Below are 24,925 nucleotides of genomic sequence, written 5' to 3'. Positions count from 1 at the left end.
GTGTTTGAATCGTTTATCTGCTTAATGTTCCTGGGCAAAGCTCTCTTGAAGCTTGGTTGTTTCTCTAAGAGCTCTGAATACTGGTATTTTCTTGCTTTGTGTATCTTTGGGATTTAATTCCTACTGACATCAAAGGGAAAAATGATAGCATGATGTAGGTCAAGATTTTGTGTTGAGGAGAGTTTCAGAGGCTTGTTAAAGAAGATAAAAAGCACTTCTGTTTTCTCATTTGCTCAGGATAGTTACATATAAGAGGGAACTCAGATTTCTCACAGTTTTAAGTAAGAAATGGAATATCTAAAATATGCTTATGCTTTTTCTGTATCCTTAAGCTTTTTGTAAGTATGTAGCCCCCAAAATACTTGAGTTGAAATCAAGAGAGGCAAAACTGATTCTGGTCATTAAACAAGTCTCAAGACTTTCCGTTTTTGAAGTCTCAGTTTGAGGCTGAAGTTAGGGATGATGGGAGCCTTTTACTGCTTTGCTCCCCAGAATTCCTGACCACAAATATTACTGTGGGTACTTATTGCCTGCCCCCAGCACCAGGATCAAAGTGGGGAAAGAAGCAAATCATTAGATGCTGCCAACTTTATTTCTTCTGACCTAATCAGCTTCACTCCAGCTCATTCTTTCTTGGTAGTCTGTAAGCTCCGCTCTAATTATGCATAAATGCTTTCTGTTGGCAGACCTCGATGAGAGGAAGGGGATATTCTCACTTTTTCATTGGGCTCTGTTTATAACTTGGAAAATTAGTAGATGAAGCATTGTTTTGTTTTTCCATATCTCAATAAATTTGTTCATTATTCTGTGTTCCTCATTATAGTGTTTCCATCCCCTTTGCTCTTAATAGGGAAAAGAGTTCCTACCTGTGCCAAATGATGATTTCTTCTAATTGTGTCAGACTTAGCTGGGAAAAGACAAGGAAAAGGAGAAATATGGCTCTTGTTCCTGGGATGCTTACCGTTTGGCTAGCGAGAACGTGGAATTATTTGCAGTGATACAGAGGTGATAAATGTGGTTGCGGTTTAGGTAAGTGGTTCTCAGCCTGTTTTTCTGCCACACCATATACGTAAATTGAAGTTCACAGATGTGATGTACACCCATGGGTGTAATCATGGTTAAACACAATTCTTTAGGAAGTAGCTGTAACCCCACCCATACTTCCCTGTTTAAGAAAACATCAGAGCACAAGTGAATCGGCATGGTAGAGTTCAAAGAATATCCTTAAATTTCTTCACATTTATTTAAAAATGCCAATTGGTCAAATACTTTGTTACTTTGTCACTGGTAATGAATTACTTGCGACAGGCTTTAGGACTGACTGCCCACAGAGAAGAAGTTGAAAGGTGCTGAGTTATGTACTAATGGCCACTTGGTTTCATAATACTATCAGCAGGCTGTGCCCTGCAAAAAAATACATGTACACATACAAAGTTCTCAAAGAGCCTGCCAGTACCTCTGTCCAGGGCAGAGGGCAACCTACCAGCCTCAACATATTTTCTCGTGATTAACCGTGTTGGGGCTCTAGAGGAACTCTTCACATCTCTTAGCCTGTGTCTTTGATACTCTTGTGCTGGATGCCATGAAACTTAACAGCTCATGTTCCTGCTGTAAGAGAATGACATCTACCTGAGCTCCGAAAGAAGTTTGGTTAAAGAAGTGCTTAGATATGCCCGATCTATTCATTCAGGAACAAAGCATCACTTCTCAGTAGCACCTGCACAGCAGCCTGGCCATGTGACTTGTTTTGTCCATTGGAGCAATAAGAAGTGACATATGTCACTTCCAGATGGAAGCTTTGACAGCTACTGCGCCTGCCACCATTGCTTTTCTCCTTTGTCCTGAGAGTGGCACTTGCTTCCTGGGTTAAGGGTTGGCCTGCAATGAAGGAGGTGGAGAGTTCAATTAAAATGTGTCTGCAAAAAAATAAAAAAAATAAAAAAAAAATAAAAAAAATAAAATGTGTCTGCAACTGACATTAACATGAGCAAGAACTGAACCTTTGTAGTTGTGAACCACAAAGACTGGTCATTTTTTGCTTTGTTTTTAACCAAACATACCTTAGCTGATTGATTTATATGGTGTCACAGAAATACCATCCATTTTATAAAGTTTTAGTTTCGAGTTTGATCTGTCATGTTTCATGGACATATTCCTTAACCCCTAAGAAATTCAGTTTTCTCATCAGCAAGAAAGGAACAAAAAAATAAAATTTTCACCTATGCAATGAGAATATTGTCATTGAAAATATATTGTCAACTCAAAAAAATGTATAAGGAGCAGCTTCTCTAGAAGGGAAACAGTTTTTAGCAAGTGGCAGATCCTCGACCCACAATCCACCTCTGCTCCTGACTCACTTTGAGATCTTGCACTGTGTTACTTAAATCCTCTGAGCCAGTTTCTGAATATGTAAAAAGTGGGCGTGAAAACTAACTATGCAAGTTTGTTCAGTAGTTACTGTTTGAAAAGTGTCAATCTCAGCGCTTAGCATATGGCAAGAACTCAGTATATGGCAGCTGCTATCACTGTAAGAACGTGGGTTGTTCCACTCTGTTGTATATTCATGGTGTATAATCAACAACAGTATTCAACATTTTCAGCATTTACAGATTTAAAGTGTGTGGCAGCTGCTTACCTGGCTGTTTTTCTTTCCTCAAGTCTGATCTCCTTTAGAAGATCATCTTCCCATACTTGACCCTAGCACATAAAAGGTATTAAATAAACATTAGTTGGATTTTAAAAGATTTGGAGTTTAATTGTAGCTGTTCTAAAATAATAAAAGCTAAGAATTTGGGGCTTTATTTTTTTATCTTGTATTTCTCAAGGTCTGGTCTGAGACCTTCTGGTGTCAAAAATTTGAACAATGGGTGAAGTGGGAGTGGGTGGGGCAAACTGTTTGTGAAAATGCAGATTCCACACCGTGGAATCAGAACTCTGGGGGGCTTGATGCTTAAGGAATCTGGATTTTTAATAGGAACTCCAGCTGACTTCTATAAATATTGAATGTTTGACAGTTGCTGTTTCAAATGATAGAAAACTTATATGAAAATGACCTCCCCCCTTCACAGGTGTGCAACTAGAGAGCTTGCACACATGTGGATGCAGTGACCTCCGATCAGATTTTAAGAGTCACTACTGACTATGGTCGAAGCCAGGAATCTGAATTTGGAAGAAACATCCTTCCCTGTGGCCCACCTACCCCTACTCCAGGTGAACTGTTGCAAGTGTCTAAACATCAAGCTTCGATAAAGAGGAAACAAGCTTCTCTTTTAGAACTATTATGTTTTCTCTTTATTGTTTGGCTCACTGCCCCTTCCTTGTTGATTCTATATCTTTGCATTTAACTAGAAAGTGTTTGGGAAAAATTTAAAATTCTCTGTGGCTGATTGTACCTCAACTCAGTTGCAATAGTTGGGGAAACGTGAATAGTACAAGATTCTCCTGTGGTCTGTAGTTTTTGGGAAAGAGTCTTCCAAGTGCTTGGAGTTGACTTCACAAAGGTCCTGCCTTATTTGTAACTAGGCTCATATGTAGTTAGCATTAATAAATATGTCCTTACTTGAGATGGATCAGTAATGCACCCGCCCCAGGAGTTTGCTTAAGTGACATAAATCACAGCAACCATGCCCTTTGGTGCTCCCCTCGTCAGCTGCCCCATGGCTCCTTGAAGCTACCAGACTCCAAAGGAGTAGGCAGGAGGCTGTGATAGCAGTGGGGCTTTTAATTCAGGTTTGGCAAAGGGTAGCAGTGAAGTTCTGGAAAAGACTGAGTATTCATCCCTTCTGTTGGGACATTGCCTATATTAGGAGTGAGGACCCCTGGAGACAAGAGAGCATGTGAGCGGAGTTTCCAAGTCCCTGGAGCAAATTAAAGGCTAAATTTAAGAAATTTAAGTTCGTGACGTAAGAGCATTAAATGGCAATGCTGCGCTCTTTTGAGCAAGGCACCCTGTGTGACCACATGGGTCACAGGCCCCTGCAGCCTTCTTTGAATCTAGGGTTGAATCTTTTTTGGTCATCTCTCAGCAGCACAAAGGGAACTTTGGGATTCTCAGGTTTTTTTTCCACGTGTGATATACCTTTATTTACAAACTGCTTCCTTTTCTTAGGTTTTTAATTTTAATTCCAGTAGAGTTAACATACAGTGTTAGATTAGTTTCAGGTGTACAGTATAGTGATTCCACAACCCTGTACATTACTCAGTGCTAATCATGGTAAGTGTACTCTTAATTTGCTTTACCTATTTACCCCATGTCCCCATCCCCTCCGCTTTGGCAACCACCAGTTGTTCTCTATATTTAAGGGTCTGTTTCTTGGTTTCTCTCTCTTTTCCCTTGCTTGTCTGTTTCTTCAATTCCACATGGGTGAAATCATGTGATGTTTGTCTTTCTTTAACTGATTTATTTTGCTTAGTATTTTATTCTCTAGCTCCATCCATTTTGTTGCAAATGACAAGATTTCATTCTTTTTTTATGGTTGAGTAATACTCCACTGTGTTTATATACTGCATCTTCTTTATCCCTTCATCAATCATTGGACACCTGGGCTGTTTCCATAACTTGTAAATAATGCTGCATTAAACATAGAGGTACATGTATCCCGTTGATACATGTGTTTTTGTATTTTGGGGTATATGCCCAGTAGTGCAATTACTGGATCATAGGGTAGTTCTATTTTTACTTCTTGAGGAACCTCCATACCGTTTTCCACAGTGGCTGCACCAGTTTGCATTCCCACCACCAGTGTAAGAGGGTTCCTTTTTCTCCACATCCTCACCAACACTTGTTACTCGTTTTGTTGATTTTAGCCATTCTTACAGGTGTGATGTGATATCTAATTGTGGTTTTGATTTGCATTTCCTTGATGATGAGTGATGTTGAGAATCTTTTCATGTGTCTGTTGGCCATCTAGATGTCTTCTTTAAAGAAATGTCTGTGTCTTCTGTCCATTTTTAAATTGAATTATTTGTTTTGGGGTGTTGAGTTGTGAAAATTCTTTATATATTTTGGATACTAACCTTTTATCAGATATATCATTGGCAAATATTTTCTCCCATTCAGTAGTTCCCTTTTAGTTTTGTTGATTATTTTTATTTTGATGTAGTCCCAATTGTTCATTTTTGCTTTATTTCCATTACCTCAGGAGACACATCTAGAAAGAAGCTGCTACGTTCAATGTCAGAGAAATGACTGCCTGTGTTCTCTTCTAGAATTTCTATGGTTTCAGGTCTCAGGTTTAGGACTTTCATTCATCTTGAGTTTTTTTTTGTGTATGGTGAGAGAAAGTAGTCCAGTTTCATTCCTTTGCATGTAGCTGTTCAGTTTTCCCAATTCCATTTGTTGTAGAGACCATCTTTTTCACATTACATATTCTTGCCTCCTTGATGGTATATTAATTGACCATATAATTGTGGGTTTATTTCTGGGTTTTTCTATTCTGTTTTATTGATCATGCATCTATTTTTTAAAAAGATTTTATTTATTCATGAGAGACACATAGAGAGAGAGAGAGAGACAGAGACACAGGCAGAAGGAGAAGGAGAAGCAAGCTCCATGCAGGGAGCCCGATGTGGGACTCGATCCCAGGACTCCAGAATCACTCCCCGGGCTGAAGGCAGGCGCTAAACCACTAAGCCACCCAGAGATCCTGATCATGCATCTATTTTTATGCCAGTATCATACAGTTTTGATTACTATAGCTTTATAATATAACTTGGAAGTCTGGAGTTGCGAAACTTCCAGTTTTGTCTTTCTTTTTTCAAGGTTGCTTTGGCTATCTGGGGTCTTTTGTGGTTCCACACAAATTTTAGGATTGTATGTTTTAGTTCTGTAAAAAATGCTTTTCGTATTTTGACAAGGGTTTTGTTAAATGTGTAGATTGCTTTGGGTGATATAGACATTTTAGCAATATTTGTTTTTCCAATCCATGAGCATGGAATCTCTTTTCATTTCTTGGCATTGTCTTGATTTTCTTTCATCAATGTTTTATAGTTTTCAAAGTACACGTCTGTCTTTCTTGTCTTTGAGTAGGTTTATTCCTAGGTATCTTATTATTTTTGATGCAAATGTAAATGGAATTGTTTTCTTGATTTCCTGTTGCTTCATTATTAGTGTATAAGAATGTAATAGATTTCTACACGTTGATTTTGTATCCTGCAACTTTACTGAATTTATCACTTCTGGCAATTTTTTGGTGAAGTCTTTAAGGTATGCTCTGTATAATATCATGTCATTTGCAAATAGTGAAAGTTTTACTTCCTACCGATTTAGATTTTATTTTATTTCTTTTATTTTTCTTTGTTGTCTAATTGCTGTGGCTAGGATTCCAGTACCATGCTGAATAAAAGTGGTGAGAGTGGACATCCTTGTCCATTCCCGACCTTAGGGGAAAAGCTCTCAGTTTTTCACTATTGAGTATTATATTAGCTGTGGGTTTTTCATACAAGGCCTTTATTATGTTGAGGTCTGTTCCCTCTAGACCTACTTTGTTGAGAGCTTTTATCATGAATGGATATTGTACTTTGTCAAATGCTTTTTCTGCATCTATTGAAGTGATTATATGGTTTTTTTCTTTCTCTTATTGATGTGATGTGTCATGTTAATTAACTTGTGAATACTAAACTACCTTTGCATCCCAGGAATAAATCCCACTTGATTGTGCTGAATGATTTTTTTAAACATATTTTTGGATTTGGTTTGCTAGTATTTTGTTAAGGATTTTTGCATGTAAGTTCATAAAAGATATTGGCATGTAGTTCCCTTTTTTGTGGTGACTTATCTGGTTTTGGTATCAGGGTAATACTGACCTCATAGAATACATTTGAAAGTTTTCCTTCTTCTTCTATTTTTTGGAATAGTTTGAGAAGAATTGGTATTAATTCATCATTAAATGTTTGGTAGAATTCACCTGTGAAGCCATCTGGTCTGGGACTTCTGTTTATTGGGAGTTTTCTGATTACGGATTCAATTTCATTGCTTGTAATTGGTCAGTTCAAATTTTTTATTTCTTTCTGCTTCAGTTTTGGTAGTTTTCATAATACCCTCTTAAATTATTTGTATTTCTGTGGTGTTAGTTGTTATTTCTCCTCTTTCATGTGTGATTTTGTTTTTTGGGTCCTCTCTCTCTTTCTCTTGCTCTCTCGCTCTCTTTTTGATGTGTCTGGCTAGAGGACATCAATTTTGTTGTTTTTTTCCCCCAAAGAACCAGTCCCTGCTTCATTGGTCTGTTCTACTGTGTGGGTTTTTTTTTTTTTTTTGTTTTTTGTTTTTTGTTTTTTGTTCTATATCATTTATTTCTGCTCTAATCTTTACTATTTCCTTCTGCTGGTTTGGGGTTTTGTTTTTTCTTCTTTTTCCAGCTCTTTTTAAAGAAGACTTTATTTACTTGAGAGAGAGAGAGAGCACAGGCTGGGGAAAGAGGAAGAAGGAAAGAGGGGACAGACACCCCACTGAAAAGGGAGCCTGAAGTGGGGCTGGATCCCAGGACCCTGGGATCATGACCTGAACTGAAGGTAGATGCTTAATCAACTGAACAGGTGCCCCTTTCTAGCTCATTTAGATGTAAGGTTAGGTTGTTTGAGATTTTTCTTTCTTCTTGAGGTAGGCCTGTATTGCTATAAACCTCCCTCTTAGAATTGCTTTTGCTGCATCCCAAAGGTGTTTGAATTCTGTGTTTTCATTTTTGTTCATTTCCATGTAATTTTTTATTTCTTCTTTGATTTCCTGGTTGACCCATTCATTGTTTAGTAACATGTTATTTAACCTTCATGTATTTGTGGTCTTTCTAGATTTTTTTTCTTGTGGTTGACTTCTAATTTTATAGCATTGTGCTAGAAAAAATGCGTAGTATGACTTCAATCTTTCTGACCTTTTTTGAGACTTGTTTTGGGGCTAATATGTGATCTATTCTGGAGAATGTTCCATGTGCACTCAAAAAGAATGTGTATTCTGTTTTAGGATGGGATGTTCTGACTATATCTGTTAAATCCATCTGGTCCAGTGGTCATTCAAAGCCACTGTTTCCTTGTTGATTTTCTTTTTGGACGATCTGTCCATTGGTATAATGGGGTGTTAAAGTCTCCTACTATTATTGTATTACTATTGGTTATTTACTTTATGTTTGTTATTAACTATTTTATATATTTAGGTGCTCTCATTTTGGGTGCATAAATATTTACAGTTGCTATATCTTCTTGCTGGATTGTCCTCTTTGTGATTATGTAGTGTCCTTCTTTGTCTCTTGTTACAGTTTTGCTTTAAAGTCTAGTTTGTTTGATGTAAATATTGTTATCCCAGCTTTCTTTTGATATTTGCATCATAAATGTTCCTCCATCCCCTCACTTTCAATCTGCAGGTGTCTTTAGATCTGAAATGAGTCTCATGTAGGCAGCATATAGATGGGTCTTTTTTTTTAATCTACTGTATCACCCAATATCTTTTTATCGGAGCATTTAGTCCATTTACATTCCAAAGAAATTGTTGACAGATATATATTTTTTGGCATTTTACCTGTTTTGTGGTTGTTTTTAGAGAGTCTCAGTGTTTAACAGGTGTTGTGGAACAGGATTTCTCTTACTGTTCTTGCATGGATAAAGGAAAACAACTTATTGAACTAAAATAATATTGCAAATCAATATGTTTTGTTCTTTTGCTCTTTAAATTTTTGTTCTTTGTTTTTTTTTTTGTTTTGTTTTGTTTTCATTTTTGTTATGAGTAATGATTACAAAGTGCTTTTAAAGGTCTAAGTAATTCTTCCCTCTCTGAGGAATTTTTTGTTTTTTTTGAGGACTCCCTGCAGAGTTAAATCTCATATGCCCACAGGGTCAACATGGTTTAATTCATCAGTTTCTATGAAGGGAGACCACATTCACATTTGATGTGGACATATAACATTTTCCACATGTGACCGCAAGGCAACCCAAATCCTCCACTGCAGGAGACATGATTATGAGTTTAAATAAACCCTGAGCAAACAGCAGGTGCTGAGGGTAAATAAAACTATGACTGGTAGGTTCTCCTTGCCCTTGAGGCTTCCATTTAATAATTAATATAATTTTGGAAGCCACTTAAAGATACTCCCTGGGCATCATATTGATAGAGCAATGAGATGTACATCTTGGTTTTCCTTGTCAACTTGAATCCACTTTGTGTGCTGTTTCTTGCAAAGTCAGAGTAACATATGATTTTGTGTCTTTTCAAGGGCATGTGGCTATGTGTGTATATGGTGTTCATTGATCCTAGTGTTTTCAGACCTTTTATTATGAATAAAGTCAAAAGAAAAGAATTGTGCCTGACTCTCTGTTTTGTGTACTACTTTTTACACTGCTTGAAATTGCTAGGATACCAAGTAGATTTATAGTTGGAGATGCTGAATGGCACAAAAATAGTCATCTTCAAAGAGAAAATAAATAAGAGAAATATTCTCAGAAACCTTTAGGTTTAGCAGAGATGTCTTCCAAGGGGGTTATTTTCTTCTGTTTGAAAAAGAAGCCAGAATGGGGGTGATTCTGCTCAGTTTTGAAGGGGTCTGACATGTTAGGAAGGAGAAAGTGCTTTGTGTTAATTATGTTTCCCTTCTTTTATTCTCAGTGTATGTTAATTTTGTTTCATTATTTCTTTATTCCTTATCCATATTACTTGCTATTATCTGACCTACTATATGTTTACTTGATTATTTGTCTATTGTATATCTTCCTCAGTAAAAAATAAAATTCATAGTGGCAGGGACCATGTGTTTTGTTCTCTTCTGTACACCTAGCACCTAGCAGAGTGACTGTTGTGACAAGAATAGTTGACAATAGCTAACATTTACTGACTGAGCCTGACAATATTCTAAAGCACTTGACATTTATGTTACTTGCTCCTCAAAATAGCCCTTGGAAATAAGCAATATTTCAATTCTCATTTTGTAAATGAGGAAACGAAAGCTTAGAAAAATGAAACAAGTTTCCCGAGACTCACAACATTGGTAAGTGAGAGGGCCATGATTCAGACCCAGGCTGAGTGGTTTCAGCATCTACATCTACCACCTTCCAAAGAAGCTTGGCTGCCTTTTTCCTGCTCCCTGCCTCCAACACATAGTAAGCTTTCAATACATATTTTTTTTGGATAGATTAATGTTCAACTGAAGTGTGAAAGTACTGTCTCCTTCAGGGGTGGTAGCCATCAAAGAATGATACAAGGCTGAGGCAAGTTACTGGGAGTGGTTTTTATTCTCAAGCAATCAGGTGTGATTTTTCTCAAAGACAATGTGGAAGCTATTCCCATTCTTCATGCCTGAGCTTCCCCTTTCATGTTCCATCTACCCTCCCCTCACTGATGCGTGGGTTGCCGGGGCAAGGGGCTGCTCTGGGTTCATAGAGACCAGCTTTGGAAGAAGCCTCTCAGGACAGATTTGTGCACACATATAGGTAACTCATTCCCCTGATGTTCTCTGAGTTAGCAGCATTGGCAGTGCCAGTGTGTCCACAGATCAGTGTCCTGGATCTCATCACAGGGTCCCACAAGTTGTTTAGTCCAAGAAATGTTTGGACTCCATTGACTCATGATGTATTTATTTAATGTCCTTCATAAATAGCTCTCTCTGGGGACAAGACTTCAAGTTCTTTTGTCAAACTAAATATGCTTTGAGATGTGTGCGTGTGTGTATGTGTGTGTGTGTGTGTGTGTGTGTGTGTGTGTTTAATTACTGTGGCTGGGCCGAAAAAGCATTTGCATCAGCCTTAAAAATAGTTCAGTATACAACATTAATTTCCTTTGTTCTCTGTTACTCTCACACAGCTGTTAAATTGTGAGAGTTGAATGGCAGTAAAGAACATTGCTTTAGAGTGTGTGTGTGTGTGTTTGTGTGTGTGTGTGTATGCATGTGTGGTGTGTATGTGTGCAGGCTTGTGCACCTAAGTGGGCAAAAAAGGAAGTGGAGGTATAAGCTCTATGGCATCTATGCTTCAAATGTCAAAGCACAAAGTTGTTGCTTCAGTTGGGATTGTTAAGCTTTGTAGCTTGTTAACACACATAGTAGAGGATCATTGTACTTTGCATACTTGGGAGTAACATATATCACTTCTACTTGGACATAAAGGTTGCCTTAAGAATCATGTTGCTCAACACAGAAGGCCTTTCCACTAATAAGAAAATGAGCAAAGTAAAAGAGGTCTTTATTTGTGGGTATGTGACAGGCTGAATCTTGCTTCTGTTACCAGGGATGTTGGTTTTATGATCAAGGTGTGATATATGCTCATAAAGGCTGAACAAAGAAATTTAATTTGTGCTTAATAATCAAGTTTTTTTATAAATATAGAGGATACTTCAGATCTCTTCAATACTTTCACACACAAGAGAAGTATGTAATAGTATAAAACTCACTTGGCAGTCAAGTACTCTTATTTCTTATCACATATTCTCATATATGAATTTGTGAGCTTGTATTTTGCTTAATATATCTAAAATAAGGAAATTCCATTCAAGCTTTTAGTTTATATCAGTGTTTTTGGTTTTTAAGCTATCTTTTTTTAACTCTGAAATTCTGGTACAGTGATAAAAGCCCCTTGGAGAGGTAGTTACAGCAGGCATGATTTATCTCACCATCAACTCTATAGGTTTTTGCACTATAAAATCTTGAAATATCTTGGAAACTGTGATGTTATATAAAGACTAATTATAAGGAGTAATGTATCTGATTTGAGTCCATGTTAACTATTTTTACCTGCTAAAAGAGGTTATAATGACCTTTGTACAGGAATAAATTCCTTCTAGGTTATTATTTAGAGCAACATAGTTCATTAGTTATTTGCGACAAAATGGAAAAAAGGTATCTCTTCCCCCTTGGAGTCTGCATTTTTGTGAAGGAAATAGCTGATGGACAATAGATGTGATAAATAAATAAAATATACACTAAGTTATGTGATGAGTGCTATGACAAAACAAGGTAGTATGGGGAAAGAGAAATTAGGAATGGGGATGGAAGATGTATGGCAATTTAGAGTATGATGATCAGATTAGGTCTCCATTGAGAAGGTGACATTTGATCAAATGTTTGAAGGAGACAAAGAAACTCGTGTGGATATTTGGGGGAAGAGCATTTTTAGGGAAGGGCAATAGCCCAATGAAATGGTCAGTGTGTAAGCATACCCAGCATGTGTGAGGAACAGCGAAGAGGCCTATGGGGCTGGGGTGCAAATGAGTGAGTAATAGGAGTTGAGGTCAGAACAGAGGGGGAGTTGAGTTGTAGGATCTTTTTTTTTTTTGTAAGATCTTTTAGGTTATGTAAGGGCTTTGACTTTTACTCTAAAAGAAAATGGAGCCATTGCAGGATTTTGAGCTGGAGAATAACTTTATCAAGCTTGTTTAAAGGATAAGTCTGAGTGTACTCTGAACAGTCAAGAGTAGAAGTAAGGACACCAATTATAAGGCTATTATAGTAATTTAGATATCTTAGTTATACTGTAAAACTAGTTACCCCCAAACTGGGTTGCTTCAAATAGACATTTATTATCTCACAGTTTCTGTTTGTCAGAATTTGGCTAAGTTGGGTCTTCTGGCTTAGGGTTTCCCATAAGAATGCAATCAAGGTATCAGTTCAAGGCTTGATTAGGAGAGGATTCATTTCCAATTTTACTCACAGGGAAATCAGTTCCTTGTAGATTGTTGGACTGTGGTCTTTGATTCCTCACTAGATATTGGTCAAAGAATACCCTCAGCTCCTTGGCCATATGATCCTCTCCAGGACAGCAAACAAGTAAGAAGAGAGAAGGAGAGGGGCGGGGGGAGAGGGAGATGGAAAGTACAATGTTTTCAGACCTAATCTCTAAATGATACCCTTTAGTTTTATAACGTATTTGTTAGAAATAAGTCATTTAGTCCAGCACACACTCAAGAGGAAGAGATTGTACAAATATGTGAAAATTAGGAGGTGGAGATCATAGCCAGACATTTGAAAAGCTACTTAATAAACTAGGCAAGAGACAGTGCTAGAGTTTTAGCAGTGGAGGTGGTGAGAAGTTGTGGCAAAATACATTGAAAATCTTGGAGCTGTAATCCATGATCTATTCTGTCTGTGACTTCAGGCACCTTGTATAATACATCTAAGTTTTGTTTTTCTACTTTTAATTGAAAGTCAGCTTACTTACCACTATGCAAATAGCTGAAACTTAAAGAGTTTAAACAACTAGCTGAAGTTTGCATACCTAATATATGGTGGACCCTGGATTTAAACCCTGGCAATCTTTCTCTATAGTCTTATTCTGAAGAGGACTCTGGAAAGGATAAAGTATCTAAAACTATTAAAAAAATACAACATGCTATACAGATATAAGTAAATCATGGTCACTAATGTGGGTACAATAATAGAAATAGCTTAGTTTTAAAAATGTTCATTCCAAAAGTTAATGGTGATGTCAATTTTCCTGGGCAGAGAACTTGAGCAGTTCTGGGCAAAAGATGGAGCCCTTCTGCCTTTCCATGTGTCTTGCATGTGTTTCTGTGGGAGTGGAAGCAGAAACGAATTCCTGCTGTAGCCTGTTTCTACACAGTATGGCAGCACTTAGATGCTACCCAGGATAAAGCCACATGGATTTTGATCTAGAGCTCAGTAACTGGGGTTAGTGAAGAAAGAATGGTTGAGAACATATGAAAGGTTTGACTCAATGTGGGATTTCTTCTGTTTTTGACTAGAAGACGTGTAACCCTGACAAGGCAAAATGATCTTACAGGACCCTGCAGTGGCATGTGTTCTAATTCAAAGTGAAATCCACCAGGGGATAAGAAACTCAGTGTAGTAGTTTAGTGGCTGGGCCAGGCTGACTAGTTGTAGTCTGAGTAGAGGCAGGAGAGTATGCAAACTCACACTAATAAAACAGAATGAGGCAAAAGCCTTGGTGATAATTGGCTAATGGAGCCAATGGCGGCCATTCTAATATCAATGTAGAAATTCCAGTTTCCTCATAGGTAGTTCTTCATTGTAGCTTTATTTCCTTCCTTTTATCTCACACCATTTGTATCTTATATTTTATTTTATTTTATTTTATTTTATTTTTTTTTCCCTTTTTTTTTAATTTATTTTTTATTGGTGTTCAATTTACTAACATACAGAATAACACCCAGTGCCCGTCACCCATTCACTCCCACCCCCCGCCCTCCTCCCCTTCCACCACCCCTAGTTCGTTTCCCAGAGTTAGCAGTCTTTACGTTCTGTCTCCCTTTCTGATATTCCCCACACATTTCTTCTCCCTTCCCTTATATTCCCTTTCACTATTATTTATATTCCCCAAATGAATGAGAACATATAATGTTTGTCCTTCTCCGACTGACTTACTTCACTCAGCTGTATCTTATATTTTAAAGGAATTTCTTGTGCCATATAGATGAGTATTGCTTTTATATCTAGTCTGACAATCTCTGCCTTTTAATTAGTTTTTAGATAATTTACATTTAATGTAAATGACAATACAACTGGTTTTAAATTTACCATTTTGCTATTTGCTTTTTTATTTGTACCATCTGTTCTTTCCTCTTTTTCTGCCTTCTTTTGGGTTAATTAAGCATGTTTTAGAATTTAATTTTATCTGTACTATTAATTTTTTACCTATACCACTTTTATATTTTAGAAATTATTCTGGGACTTATACACTTTAACTTAGTACCATTGAATTTCAAATAATATCTCTTCACATATAATGTATGACTCATAATAGTATACTATTACTTTCCTTTTCCATCCTTGATGCTACTGTTGTGATAAACTATTTCTACATATGTTAAAGACTGTAAAATATACAGTATTATTATTTTTGCTCAAATAGTCAATTATCTTTTAAAGAAATCAACAAGTGAGAAATGAGAGCTTTTTATTTACTAATATATTTACTATTACTGCCACTTCTCATTCCTTTACGTAGATCCCAATTTCTGTCTGGTGTGACTTTCCTTCTGCCAGAGAAACATTCTTTTAATGTTTCTTATGCTGTAGGTGAGGTGTTGACTCTCTCAGCTTTTGTTTTTCAAGAAAATCCTTTATATTGCCTTAATTTTAAAAGAAATTTTCACAGGGTATAGAATTCTAGGTTAACATTTGTTCACTCTTTTAAATTTTTTTGGTAAAAATACATATTGTAAAATTTACTATCCTAACCATTTTAAGTTTGTAGTTAATAGTGGTAAGTATATTTACATTTTTTTGGAAACAGATTTCCAGAACTTTCTCATCTTGCAAATCTTAAACTGTATGCCCATTAAACAAGAGTTTCCTCTTTCTCATTTTCCTCCTCCCCCAAGATCTAAGCCAAGCCCATTTTGTTTTCCATTTCTATGAATTTGACTACTTTATATATCTTTTATAAGTTAAATCATATTAGTATTTGTCCTTTGGTGGCTGGCTTATTTCACTTAGCATAAAGTCTTTAAGGTTTGTCCATGTTGTACCATGTTGCAGAGTTTCCTTCCTCTTTAAGGTGGTGTAGTATCCTACTGTATGTGTATACCATATTTGGTTTATCCATTTATTTTTCCATGGACATTTGAGTTGCTTCCATCTTATGGTTATTATAAATAATGCTGCATTGAACATAGTTGTGCAAACACAAATTGCTCTTTGAGACCTTGATTTCAGTTCTTTTGGATATATGCCTAGAACTAGGATTGCAGAGAGAGGCAGAGACATAGGCAGAGGGAGAAGCAGGGTCCCCATGGGGAGCCTGATTCAGTACTCAATCCCTGGACCCTGGGATCATGCCCTGAGCTGAAGGCAGATGCTCAACTTCTGAGACACCTAGGTGTCCCTTATTTTATTTTTTTGAGGAACTGTCATATGGTATTTCATAGTTATTTCATAATTTTAAAATCATATCAAAAGTGCACAAGGGGCCCAACTTTCCCACATACCCACCAGCACTTGTTACTTTCTTTTTTTGTTTTGTTGTATTTAATAACAGCTATCCTGATGGGTTTGAGGTGATATCTCATTGTGATTGTGATTTGAATTTCTCTGACAAGTAGTGATTTTGAGCATCTTCTCATATGCTAAATGGCCATTTGTATGTTATCTTTGGAGAAATGTCCATTCAAGGCTTTTCTATTTTTTAATTGAGTCATTTAATTTTTATTGTTGTTAAGCTGTACTTCTTTATATATTATGGATATTAACCCCTTATCACACATGCAATTTGCATATATTCTCTCCAGTTTGTAGGATACCTCTTCACTCTGTTGGTTCTGTCCTTTGATGAGCAAAAGTTTTTAAGTTTAATGTAGTCCTGTTGGTCTGTTTTTGCTTTTACTTCTTGTGGACATTTGCTTATTCTTTCAACACTCTAAGATGCTCCTTTCTTACCTTCTAGATTAATAGTTTCTGATGAAAAGTCTTTGGTATTCTTATATTTGTTCTTTGTATTTAATGTGTCTTTTCCCCTCAGGCTGTTTTTAAGATTTTTCTCTGTATTAATGGCTTTAAGAAATTTGATCATGATGAGGTACCTGAATAGCTCAGTTGGTTAAGTGTCTGACTCCGGGTTTTGACTCAGGTCACGATGTTGTGGTTGTGGGATCAAGCTCTACGTTGGGCTCTGCACTTGGTGCAGATTCTGCTTCAGATTCTTTCTCCTTTTTCCTCTGCCCATCTCTCTTTCCTTAAAATGAATATATAAAATCTTAAAAAAAAAAAGGAAGAAGGAGAAATTTGATTATGTTATCCTTTAATGTGATTTTCTTTATATTTTTCCTTTTTGGGTTCAACTCTTAAATTTGTGAGTTTATAGATTTTATCAATTTTAGAATATTTTCAACTATTATTTTTTCAAATATTCTTTCCATTCACCTTCCTTTTTCTTTAGAATTCCAATTACATTTATGTTAAAGCTCTTTGTATTGCTCCAGAGGTCACTTAGGTTCTGTTCATATTTTTACAGTATTTTTTCTCCATGCTTTTCATTAGTTTCTACTATCTTCAAATTCACTGATCATTTTCTTAAGCAGTGTTTACACTGCTGCTTATTCCATCTAACAAAATTTTTGTTTCAGATATTTTTCATCTGCTTCTACTATTTTTTTTCTTGGTTATGGTTCATATTTTCCTGCATATTCATGTCTAGTAATTTTTGTTTGAATCAGATTGTAGACCAGGTTCATCTATTTGAGTCTTTTTAAAAAAGTTTTTAAGAGCAGATCTAGAGTAGTCTTTTTACCAGAACTAATTTAACTAATTTAAATTTCCAAAGTGTGGCTTGTCAGTGGTCTCTACTGCATATACCTCATGTAGTCCATGAGGTCTCTGTACTCTGTCTGGTGGGAAGTCAAAGTATTCCTGGACCTATGTGAACTTCAGAAATTGTTTAACTTCTAACTCCTGGTACATTTTCTATTCTTAGGTGTTATTTTTTTGTTCTGCCTTATGGTATGTAAGTACATATTGATATTCCATCATAAAACCTATTCAGATTTCTAAAACTTTTTCTCCGTGTAGCTCCCTTTTTTGTAGATATTCTAGGAGCATATTATACCCATCATGGCCTCCTGAACTCTGATCCCTGTCACCTCCACTCAGTGAGATTACAGTTTTGATTTCTACCCCCTGCTCAGCACTTTAGAAAATGCCTTTAGGCAGAAAGTCTTGACAAACATAAGGCTCATTTCATTTATTTACTTTTCTCTCTGAGATCACAGTTCTCTGTTGCCTGTTGTCCAGGTCTGAAAATAGTTATCCCTTATATTTTGTTTTGCTTTCTGGTTATTTACAGTGGCAGGATAATTCCAGACCCTGTTACTTCCTTATAGCCAGAAGCAGTTTTTCCTTAACTGTATTAGAAACTCTCCTCTTACAGATTTTTTGTACTTCAATTATAGGGACCTGGCAATGAGCCATTTAATAAAGAATATCTAAAAGGGTTGAACCAATCAATGAAGGCAAGAATTAGGTTGAACCACATACAATTGATAATATTTGGATAATTTTTAACTTATATGACTAATATGGTTTCACTTTATACATTTCTAATTGGATTAGCCAAGGAGAGCAGACTCAAGACTCAAATAGAGGCAATACATTTTCACTGTGATATCTCAGCCAAGGATGAATTCTTTGTGTTTTAAATGATGTTTGGGATTGTGCATCTGGAAATCTTGGGACACTTGTGTTGACATCATTCTCCAGACAAAGTATTCTGGGTTTGTCTTTGTGAACTTTGGGTTTTTAGGATTATCTGTGTTTTTTGTTTTGTTTGTTTTTGTTTTGAAGGAAGGACTCTTTCTCTGATTGGGTCTATAGTTGATTAAAGAAGTATATCCTTCTTCCTCATAGGCTCAATTGAGTTCTGTCCCAAGACAAGATGTTTATAAGAGGAGACTTCAGTCTTGTTCTCTGCAGCATAATTAAGCACTGTGACCCAATCTCTTTGATCTGGGGTGGGGCTCTAAGCAGGATTGTGGTTGAACTGTTTGTGAGGAAAATGTTCCAAGGACATGTGAATGTTGTTGGCTGTTGGATTTGTGGTTGTGACTGCAAAAAGGAATGGAGGATTTGGGGAACTATGATGGAGTGACAAGACTGTATTGTTGTCTCATGTTAAATGCTCAAAATGGTGAATTAAACTTCGTAATTAGTGCCACAGAAGATTAAGGAAAATCGAAGGTATTTTATTTACAGATAATTACCAGTTGTGGTTTTATTTTTACTTTTTCATAATTTCATATAATAGAGACTACTTCACATGTATTTATAAGAAAAGGTGTTTTATGGGTAACAGATTGCAGTGGATTTTATTCAGCATTATAGGATACTTGCTTATAAGGATTATTTTTTGAGGTTTCTTCAAAAGGTATGATTGAGATGACACATGACCCAGTGGGTTTGTCTTTGTTCTCAGAGTACAAAGACTCTGAGACTAATGTCACCCCTAAATGTTGACATTAGTGTATATCTTATAAGGTTGGAGAGAAGATTATTATCGGTTGGATTTTGGCCTCCAAATTTATATTTTGGAGTTCTAATCCCACTACACCAATATGTGTTCTTATTTGGAGATAACGCTTTTCCAGAGTAATCAAGTTAAAGTGAAGTCATTAGAGTGGGCCCTAGTCCAATATGACTGGTGTCCTGATAAAAATGAAAAGTTTGGACAAAGAGGTATATAGAGGGGAGATCGTATGAAGAGACATAAGGAGAAGAGGGCCATCTATGCAGCAAAGAAAGAGGCGTGGAAGAGATCCTTCTGTTACATGCTCAGAAGGAACCAATCCTGCCGATATCTTGATCTCAGATTGCTAGTCTGCAGGACTATGAGACAATAAATTTCTGTTGTTTAAGCCACCCCATGTTTGGCGCATTTTTATAGCAGCCCTACCAAACTGACATAAGAGTCTGTGCAGAACTATGTATTATAGAGTGACTATTGGTAGGAGGAAGAAGCATGCAAGGAGCAGTGGGCCACCATGAAATTCCTTGGACACTGGTAGATGGTTAGATTGGGTGGGTTAGCAGTCCTTGTTATTATCCAGTGTTTGGATGGATACAAATGCCACCTAGATTGAGCAGATAGGACAAGGCTGCAGGCCTAACCACAGGTTTACTAAGAGCTTATTATTTTGTGTTTGTGAGTGATTTAGAAGAAGAAGTAACTAAGACTCGCATTTTCTGTGTGAGTTTTGAGGGGATTTGATGGCTTCAAAAGAGATTCTTTGGAGTGCATAGATGGTTTGAAAGTACACATAGATTCTCAGAATTTTGCCATTGGCACTTAAGAAACTTAATATCATCCTGGAATAGGATTATTTTATATTCCGCTCTTCTGAAGCATTATGAAATGTATGGAACATGTGTAAATCTTATTTTAGTTAAATATTTATGACTTCTAATGCTCTACCCTATTTGTCTCTCCTCTCTCTCTCTCTCTCTGAATTATGTGGGTGACAGTGTAGATTTTTTTGATTCCTGACTCATCCTTTTACCTACTTGCTCTCTTTTTTTTTTATAATGAAAAAGTTTGCTGCAGTTGAAACTATCCCAATGTACAAAACAAAGAAGGAGATCCAAATATTACCTCCCAAACAATGAGATCGTTTTTTAAAGAGTGGAAGTAAAAAGTCCCAAGACACTCAAGTGAGCAAGTGAGTGAGGCAGCTGGAGGGGCCCCAGGCCTGTCAGCAAGTTGTTACAATTGATGCCCTTCCCCTTATTCTGACCATGGTGTAATTTAAAACTCACTTGGTTAGTGCTTCTTGACTTGATTACAACAGTTCCCAGGCTGTGAGGAGTTAAGCCAAAATGGTTTCATTAATTTGCCTTCTCCCTGAAGATTTTAGGCTTGCTGTTTCAAAGAAAGCTAGATACCACAACCGGCCAACTATTTGGTGAGAAGTTTCTCCTCTGGGAGAAAGCCGTTTGCTTAGATTCCAGTCTTTCAAATGTCAAATGTTACTCATCCCCTCTTGGGTTCTTGCAAGCATGTGTAGTCCTTCTTTTTTATTTTAATTTGAGAATGTTTGCTTCTACTAGTAGTAGCTCAGGGAACTTTTACTTGCTGTTTGAAATCTAACCCTGGTACACAAAAGTATGACTAATTCTCTTTACTGGAATTTCAATGTTTTCATCAAGGCCACAATTTCCATTTCCAATTTTATATAATAAGGGCAACATACCAACTGGCAAACACAATCTTTCTTTTTTGTTGATGTACATCAAAATATCTACTGTGTTACAATAAAAAGGGAAGTTTCATAATGGTGATTTTTGCAACTGAAAAAAGAACTGTGTCCAAGTGTATTTAAAGAGAGGAATGCTCATGATTTGAGTATTTAGTTGAGATATTTACTTGATAAAGTACTAAAGTTAACCTTTTAGCTGTGTGTATGTGTGTGTGTGTGTGTGTTTTGGTCTTCTGAACAGCAAAACATAAGGTTATCTCTAGGTGAGAGGAATGGTATATATACCGGAGTCATGGCCAATGGAAAGATTTTAGAACAAGATACAAAAATCATGCCAGGGATCCCTGGGTGGCTCAGCGGTTTAGCGCCTGCCTTTGGTCCAGGGCATGATCGAGGAGTCCTGGGATTGAGCCCCACATTGGGCTCCCTGCATGGAGCCTGCTTCTCCTTCTGCCTGTGTCCCTGCCTCTTTCTCTCTGTGTCTCTCATGAATAAATAAATAAAATCTTAAAAAAAAATCATGCCATACCAATGACTTAGTTTAGCAATTATTGTAATGGCCAATGTAAAGATGAAAGAATATCAGCTAACCAAAACCAAATTTTCGTCTTTTTCTACAGCAATCCTTTATCACTTCCTTATGTTCTTAATGCTCCAAATATGGATTTTTGGAATGCTGTTGGGAAGAACTCATATCCGGAAGCTCTGGTGGAATGAGATGAGACTTACTCACCAGACAGCTCTTTTAAGGCAAGATCTGACTAGTTTCAAGAAAATATAGATATTAATTTGGGATGGCCTAAGAGTATCCCAAAACCTTTTGCTCAAAAGAATCACCTGGAGATTTAAGAAAGTGTAGATCCCTAGGTCCCATTCCCAGAGTTCCTTTTTCAATGGGTCAGTAGATACCTACATTTTTTTTTTTTTTAAATAGGCTCCATACCCAGTGTGAAGCCCAACCTGGGATTTGAACTCATAAACCTGAGATCAAGACCTGAGCTGAGATCAAAAGCCACCCGGATGCCCCTGTATGATCTAATTTGTTTCCAGATTATTCTAGGCATAATCATGATAGAGAACCTCTGGCCCCAGCTGCCAGTTTGTGTAACTGTGGCAGCAAAGAAATTATTCTGAATTGTTGGATCACCTATGTAGGGTCTGCTGAATTTGGCATGTAAAGGCAAAGCTCTTTTTTTCTTTGTTTAATCTATAGATCAGCCCCACATCTCCCATTGTTTTTATGGCTTCTTTGATTACTTGTGGAGTCATTCATGTGTCAATTGACAGGTGATCAGCTGAGATCTTTCTTGGAAAAACAATGTCCTGAACCTGGTTGAATAACAGAAACACCTGTGGAGCTACTTGAAAATATGTTTTCTCCAGACCAGAATCATGATCTTAGGGAGACGTCCAGACCTCCATTCTTATGTAAGTCTTATAGTCAATTCTGAAAAGCAATTAATATTGAGAATCTGAGTTATACTAACAGGGAGAAGTGCTGATTGCCTGGTTTTGAGTACTAATTGAAGCTGAATTGCCTAAACAGAAATCATATTAATTTGATTAATATGATTAAATTGTTAATTTCCCTGTTTTATGATTAGCTTCTAATTAGCATTTAATTAGTAGATAATTACAATAGTCTTATATCCTAGTGAGAAGGGCAGGAGAGATCCTTAACATTCAAAGTATGTAAAAGCTTTCACATACAGTTTAAGGAGACCTTCAAGTATGGGTAGAATCTGAATAGGCAGTGGAGTTAGGTACAGAGAATTCCGGGTGAGCTGAATGAATGAATGAAGTGACTGGGTTAGAGAATAGAATTCCATGCTCAGGGACAGTGTGTTAATCGAGCAAAGCATATATGATGGAAAATAGTGGAATGTAAAATTGCACAGAATGAATTGGGTCTGGGAAGTAGCTTGAAGTTTCAGAAGCTTAGGAACCATTGAAATATTTTTGTGTGTACACAGGAATAAAGTGCTAGCATTTTATTTTGGGAGGGTGTTCAGAAGTTGGCAAGGCAGGGCTGTGGCATAATACAAAGTGAGAAGAAGGAGCTTGATCTAGGGTAGTGGCTGGGGAATAGGAGGACTGATTTGGTAGACATATAGAAGTAGCCAAAAGAAAGCTATTTCCTTTGCAGCTTATTTGGACATTTTCTGTTTAAGGAAAGGTCATATCATGCAGAAAGCATCCAATAACTCTTACAATTGCAAAATAACTTTGATTAAATTGACTGCTTGTTTAAATGGTTGGCAAAGACATCTAGATGTAGCATTAATGAGATTTTTGATTATGTCCATGGGCAAAATTTTTTCGATTTAGTGAGTGTATAGTCACACTAGTTTGTTGTTTGTATAGCAAGCAGACAACCATTTAGATATTTGAATATATTGTGAATAAGCAGGTAAGAAAAACAAGTATAATTAACTTTAAGCTCTTTGAAAAAAAAATTTATTTATTTGAAAGAGAGAAAGAGAGTGCATGTGAGCAATGGTGAGATGCAGAGGTAAAGGGAGGATCTCAAGCAGACTCCCTGCTGAGCATGGAGCCTGATATGGGGTTTGATCTCATGACCCTGAGATCATGACCTGAGAAGAAATCAGGAGTTGGACGCTCATCTGATGAGACACCCATGTACCCAACTGTAAATCTCTTTGACTAGTCTTTTTTTTCCATTATGCATAATGTTTGCAAACATTTAATGATTCTATACACACGGAGTAGTATTTGACACAGATTCAAAAGACAAAGATCCTGGCATTTCCTGGCTTCCTCACATCCTGCCCCTACTTGTCTTTAAGGAGCCATTTCAAAAATTACCTTGTGGGTGAATCTTTCCATGGATGCTCCTTCATTTGCTTCTCCTCCAAATTAATGGCTCCAGTTGCTCCTCACTCCTGTTCTCTCACTCCCAGAGTCCTGACACTGAAGGACTCAGTCAGCATAGGCCTTTGGCTCAAGGCAGCAGATGGGCTATGTAAAAATCAGAGGACTCCTTCTGCTACCAGAGTGACGTAAGGAGACTTAGACTGGCTGGGGTGGAACCCTAGAATCTGGATATCTTGGAGCAGAATAGAGAAGCAACGAGAGTCAGAACAGCCTTGGAAAAATTTGCTTTCAGATGCACACTTGTCAGGTCCCAAGTGTACAAAGTGATTGGAAAGTATGAAAGTAGCTACTTCATACAAATAGACTTCTTGTGCATTTCCACAAACATTCATAGGCAGATTTCGGAAATATACCACTGAATGAAGCTAGAATAGTCTTCGCCCTTACAGAGACTTGCCTCAAAATGAGGTCATTTTATGAAAAAAAAAAAAAAAAAAAAAGCAAGTTTAGAATCTATACCAATCCGTTATGTTTTTGACCCTATACCAGTCATGTGGGAATAACTTGAATCTTGCTAGAAGCAAAGCGTTCCGACTTTATTAGATTCAATACTGTTTCTTCATGTCTTTAAATATGAAAATGAAATTGAAAGGTAGATATATCTGAGCACCGCAGATACAAAGTGCCACCTTTAAAACTTGAATAAAAACTATAGGATGGGATTTTCTAATGGCTCAGGGGCTTTTTCTCAGAATAACTGTCCAATTTCACTTGTAATTTTTGAAATTCTCTTCGGAAATCTCAAGAGTGCAGTGTTATTAAGTTCAGAAATTTCTTATTTTAAATCTCTCTCCAATCACTTAGTTTAAGTCTCACTGCAGTCATTTTAATCAAAATGTCAAAAATGGCTTCAGTTATTGTGAACAAAACAGGAAAAATAATTTCAAATACAATAAGACCAATTTGAATTTTCCTTAATGAACCATGAAAGCTTCTATCTGGTTGTGAGACTCTTGACTGAGTAACAGCTGGAGATTAGACTTTACACTCATACTTAGATTAATTGAATCTAATGTTAATGTATCTAATGTGGCGGCAGTTAAATAGAATTATACTTGTCCATGTAATAATGCCTTTTGTCTTCCTGATTCATCTGTGAACTCTTTCAATTCCTCCTTCACTCAGGTATTTGCTCCTCCATGGGGAAGAGAATGGTAGGAGATTCAATCCCAGCAGCGTGCTCCTTTAAAGCTTAGGTTATTTTGGCAGGGAAACATTTGTTTCTTCCTGATCTATGCATCATTGTCTCTCCTAGAAAATAAATTCACTGGACATATGAGTGGTTTGCTGGAAGATTCATTATCATGGTGGTCTTTCTACTCTATACCTTGGCTACACGCTTAACTGGAATTCAAGCCTGAGGTTAGGAGAGAGATGCTCTTCCTTTAAGGATGTCTGACCTAA

General features: G+C 36.9%; 1 long non-coding RNA gene across 1 annotated transcript; it reads right to left on the bottom strand.

The window, feature by feature from the left end:
* Positions 1-1,221: 1,221 nt before the first annotated feature.
* On the bottom strand, positions 1,222-23,794 carry LOC100855450. Its single transcript, XR_005369189.1, has 3 exons — positions 23,453-23,794; positions 2,636-2,697; positions 1,222-1,878 (listed from the first exon to the last, which is right to left on the bottom strand). It is a non-coding gene; the product is annotated as an uncharacterized LOC100855450 (long non-coding RNA).
* Positions 23,795-24,925: the final 1,131 nt, after the last annotated feature.

Source organism: Canis lupus, chromosome 14 (genome assembly GCF_011100685.1).
Source record: "Canis lupus familiaris isolate Mischka breed German Shepherd chromosome 14, alternate assembly UU_Cfam_GSD_1.0, whole genome shotgun sequence".
In the NCBI taxonomy this organism is placed as follows: Eukaryota; Metazoa; Chordata; class Mammalia; order Carnivora; family Canidae; genus Canis; species Canis lupus.
This window is presented reverse-complemented; position numbering and strand designations above follow the sequence as displayed.